The following is a 5737-nucleotide window of genomic DNA, read 5'->3' as shown; positions in this document are numbered from 1 at the left end:
TTGTTTGTCAAATATATTTACTTGTAGGACACGATCATTGAATAAACACTGAGATTATTCTGCCACGAGCACTTTTCATACGTCTCCCTGTATTCCAGTTGGGGTTGGGATTGTAATAGTCAAAATCACATGACACAAAGGCACATTCTGTGGAGAACACATGAGGAGACAGGATATTACAGCCCCTCAGTTATATTTAATAGATACAGTTATATAATAGATACAGTTATATAATAGATACAGTACATTGAGTCCTTGATGCCTTATCCCATGCAGATCCACCCGGTGATGCTGTCAGTGGAAATGTGCCAATCACCTCTCGTTCAGCCTTTGGTCGCTCGTTTGCACAGTGTGATACATGAAGCAAATAGAACGACAAGTTAAACTGTACATCCCTGATTGCGAGTTATCAGCAAATGACATGTCTAAAGAACGAACAAAGTGAATTGCCAAATATACCTAGAAGTACCCTTCATGTAGACATCAAAGTATTGTGACCAAAAGTTTGTAACCAAATTACTGTTGTGAATGCTACAGGAATGGTGCATTGTTGTTAAGTTGGGGCAGAGGCTTTAGACTACTGTCTTGTCAGTTGCGTTAGTGTATAAACACTCCCAGGCTCCAAGTGGTCCCCTGGGGAAAGCCCTAGCACAGATACTGCCTCTGAGCAGTGAGTTGAAGATAAACGTACACTGTCAGGCTCACAAATTGTTTAGGCCCAACTATTGTGCGGCAACTATTTTTCAACACAGGCTGTCAGCAATGGTTACTAATAAGTTTGAACTAACATTGATTGCTTCGGTCTTGCGAGTGACAGAAAATTTAACAATGAAAACCTATTTGCTGCGGAAAACCCTCACCAGGCAAACAAACACATGGTATGTGTACATTTGCAGCTGGATTGTCATATTTATCTTTGTTTGGTTGGTTGTGAAAAGAAGAAAAAAAACTATACAGTATACAGGCCTACACTATCGCTCAACTGAATCAAGAGGAATGAATTTAGTCTCTGTTTTGTCTTTCTTTCTTGTCAGCAAACTGTCTTGGAGGATGGCTGATTCGCCTCTTTCCACAGTTAAAGATTTGGCTTGCTCTAAGGAATATACATTTAGTACACAATCACATCATACTTATTTTACCACTCATTTTATTTGGGTATAGCCATATTTATCTGCACATTCTTAATCAACTGTCCATGCTCAATTTGAAATACAAATGTATTTGCCAGTGATAAACCACCAAATAACAAAACAATTAAATAGCTTCTGTCCTGCTATCCCTCTCATATTGTTATCAGTGACTATTATTATAATTATCCCTTTCCAGTCACACAGAGGAGCTTTCTATTTTAAAGTGCATTTGACTCCAAATATGTGGTCCTGAAACAAGGATAAACACTGCACATTTCTCAACCTTCTGTAACAATTATTCCTTTATTCCAATATATGCGAGTGAAGATCTGGTGGGCCTCAACAAAAACAATGATATGGAATATTGAAAGGATGTTCTTTGGAGCCCTTGTGCTTAGTCCTGGATGAGGATTGCTTGAATCCATGAGACGTCACGCAAACTTTAATTCACGGTTTGATGAAAGGCTGGCACAGACCTAGCTGGCACATTTCAGAATGTGTCATTGAATATGCATATTTCAGCGTTAAGAGATTTGTTCAGCTCCTATTCCTATCATGGGAAAAGCACATATGATCATTTAAATAACTTTAATTAAAAACCATGGGTGCAGTCATCCATTGCAGACACTCAAAACAACTGGTACTATTTTTTTTCTAAATCCTACCACAATCTGCTCTGACCAGAACAACAGCACCTAGTTATAGACAAAAAACATTGTCAGTTCATTACTCATGGTTGTGCTTGCAAAATTAGTTGGTGCTCAATTAATTCAAACCTGCATTTTATGCAGCAACTTTTTTTAACCAGTCTCACATAAAAGGAGAGAATGGTTTTGTGTACTGTAAACACCTACTCAAACTATCAGATAAGCCTAGATTTCCCTCACAGATACATGTAGGTGCTTTCATTTTGTATGCGTGTGAAGACAGCAGTTTTTAAACAAACAATGGCAGGTTTGATTAAAATCTGGTTGCTGTCTGCTAGTGTTGAATAATTCTTACATGGAACATTTCTTTAGGACTCTCCATTGGTAAAATGAGCCATATTATTGTGGTCTACATCATATAGCATAATACCTTCAAACCAAAGGCATTGCCTTTGTCCCATCTTCTGGAATCAATGCGCCATGAAATGCAGTTACGTCTCACTCCATCTCTTCAGGTTTGATGTTTCGTGGAACATAACATCCCTGTGATGTCTGCTAAGGTGTGACAGAAATGAAAACAGGAGGATAGGATGATAACACAGAACAGATAAGAGCAAATGTGTTGGGCTGCTTCAAAAGGCTGAGCTAAAGCACACTGATGTCTGGTCAGAGAGACACACAAGTCCAGATTCACCCAGAGTATGTACAGTATGTATGTATATTATTTTACTGCTCTGGGGAAGTAATTTGCTATTATGTATTGATTTTTGCCTTAATTTTTCTTTCTTTCTTTTTTAAATTATTTTATTTTTTTACTCTTTATGTGATACGCAATGTAGAGAACACCGGAAGAAGAATGATCATTGAATTACCATAGTGAATTATTGTAATGCTTGTTTATGTGTCAATTAATCCCATAAGGGATGGGTTGCCAATTGGCGATTTGACATGAAAATAACATTTTATTCTTTCATTCATTCACTGGTTCTGAGAGAATGTTTCCCTTAACACTGGTCTGAGATTAGCTTTAACCACCGTAGCCCTGAACATGACATATTTATGTTAGTCTTCTACCAACCAGCCTTTCGAGGGGTTTGCACAGAGGGAATGTGAACATCCTCTTGACAACGTGTTCACTGAGTTGGAAAAGAGATGAATATAGAGAGGGACCAGCTCTGTTTGACAATAGTATCATTCTAGTACAGCACCCTCATGGTCATGAACAAAGACGTTACACATAGACTGAAATGCTGTCATAGTCTAAGTTCAGCCACTGTATACTGAAGGGGTGCCAGCTTACTGACATAACAGATGTTTGTTCCAAAATACTGTCAGTTGAAAGTTTGCCTTTTTTCTGTATGGTTTTGTCAAAATAAGAAATTAATTTTGGACTTAGCTTGTCTAAAAGTAAAAGAGACCATTGTTCTGGAACTCCTTTGTAAATGCTAGCACCTTTCTTGATTCCTATTGTTTGTTTGTTACTTCTATTCAAAATGGCGAGCCTTTGTTCTTTGAAGTTTGAGCCAAACATCATTTATCAGAAAAGTGTCTCTTAATGTCTTGTCCCTGGGGACTGGTCCACTAGTTCCCCCTGCCACATTTCCAATGAATCAGGCCTCTAGGAGCTGTTAATTGCATACTGATCAGCAAATTGACATCTCTGAACAATTGTAAGCAGTTTGTAGTCGGAGCACTTTCACAAATGAGTTAACAAAATAGTTTTCTTCAGCATATCTCTCAGCTCTCTCAGATAATCCAGTGTTCTTTGAACAGTGCTTTTATATTTTGTATTGAATTGTATCAGATAAAACCTACATTAAACTTGACTGAAAAAAGCGTTCCAAAAGGGTTCTTCGGTTGTCTCCATAGGATAACCCATTTTTTAGTTCCAGGTAGAACCCCTTTTAGTTCCAGGTCAAACTATTTTGGGTTCCATGTAGAATCCTCTGTGTAAAGGGTTCTACATGGAACCAAAAATGGTTCTTCAAAGGGTTCTCCTATGGGGACAGCCGAAGAACCCTTTTAGGTTATATATTTTTTCCTTATTAGTGTAAGGGGGCACCATGTAATGTAGGGGATCGTTCAACATAATTGAGACGAGCATCTCAGTGTTAGAGAGTTGGACAGAACTATAGCAACAGTTTTTACTATAGCATACTGTGGGTTTGTGTTCATGAATCAAACACTGTCAGAGATGATCATAAGACTGATGTTTTTGACTTCGCAGCTGTTAAAAATAATGAGGATGTGATTCAAGATTATTCATTATAACAGATTTACACAAATTACATCTATTTTAGGAGTTATCTATTTGAATACCATGACGCATAAAGAATGGACTGAATAACTCACAGAACAAAAATACCTTTTAGTTTTTGTTTTTTTTACAAACTGAATCATATATTTGTCAAAGATGTGTCCCTCAACCTCTCTTAAACCCTTCTCATTCTCGCTGAAAAAGATTCATATTTTCAAGATTTATGCACTCTAGCCATTAACACTGGAGCGTCTGGGTCTCGACAGATCCCCCTTCCAGCAAATGAGCAGTTATTCTGACTGCAACTTTCTAACAGTGTAATTAATATATTTCATATATGCTTTCACAAAAATAATAATTTAGTTATGTTTATGAAGGCCTTGGGGAACATTAAAATATATATATATATGTTTTACAACACAATAGCATTTTGATTAGTTTGTGACTGTAGGCTATATGTAAAAACTAAAAACAAACTAAAAACACCAACATTCAATTGTTAAATAGTTTTTATTTGTGGAGTGACTTTGTTACAACTATGAAACAGAAACCAATGTGTTGGAACACGGTAACAGCTTCTTTTCACAAGGACAAAATCAAATTAAAATACCCCAACCACCAAGACACGTGGTCAATGGTGAAAACGTCAGTAGCCTAAACATAATTTAATGTGCCAAGTGGCCTTGATAAATAGTGCAACTCAGCTCTAAAGCAATAATGCCATTATGATAAATACAAGTGCCGATATGACAGCCGTCAAAAATAGTAAATTATTGTCAGCTCGTGCTTGTGTGTGTCTTCACGCAATACCACCAGTAGGATTTCATTTAGCCTTTATCCCTTGTCCTAACAGTTGACACAATTTTCGTAAATTTTCACTTGCTTGACACACTTTGTCATACTTTTGTTTGGTTGTAGTGCGCAATAGTCTCCGGTTTTCTCTTTATTGTGCCCCCTCCTCTTGTCATTCTTCAGCACTGTTGTATGGATGTGCAGGTGACTTATTTTGCGCAGAGGGAGGGAGCTCCGACTCACTTTACTCATGGTGCCTGCCAGACTTGTTTTCTTTGCAACTTGTTCGCCAATAACAGTGAAGTGAAGAAATTGTCCATGGTGACATTTCTCTCCTTGCCAACGTAAGGTTCCACAAGCCTCATCACCACATTCTCCGACACTCGCTCACCTGCTGCCCGATGTGGATATTTTCCCAGATATTCAAAGCTGTTCAGAGCATGTACAACTATGCAGACACTCACTGTGTAGCCTACTTCAAGTAGGCCAGAGTAGACTGATACAACTGCTTTGATTCGATGGACTGATATAGGGTACATACCATTTTAAGATTAGAATTAGAATGGATCAATACAATAGAATGCCGCACTGTTCTTCATTCACAGTTGGTGATGACATAATTATGCATCTTTCACTTCCCGTCGCTCATTAACTCACCCATTTTCCCCCTTTCTCTCCCCATCATACTTTACTAAATTTATTTAATCTATTCTTATATGTGTGACATTCTTTCGGTATAGTTTAGATGTAGTTTCGAGGCAATTATCGGGGTGATTATCAACTGGTCACTGCAATTTCAACTGTCGCAAGAAGAAGTGGAGCAGGCCCTAGTGTTGCCAACTCCTCAGTAAGGAAAGTAGCTATCGGCGGCTGTAAAAGTCGCTAACTGACGTCATCGCCTCATTTGCATA

This window comes from Oncorhynchus nerka, linkage group LG11 (assembly GCF_034236695.1).
Source record: "Oncorhynchus nerka isolate Pitt River linkage group LG11, Oner_Uvic_2.0, whole genome shotgun sequence".
NCBI lineage: Eukaryota > Metazoa > Chordata > Actinopteri > Salmoniformes > Salmonidae > Oncorhynchus > Oncorhynchus nerka.
This window is presented reverse-complemented; position numbering follows the sequence as displayed.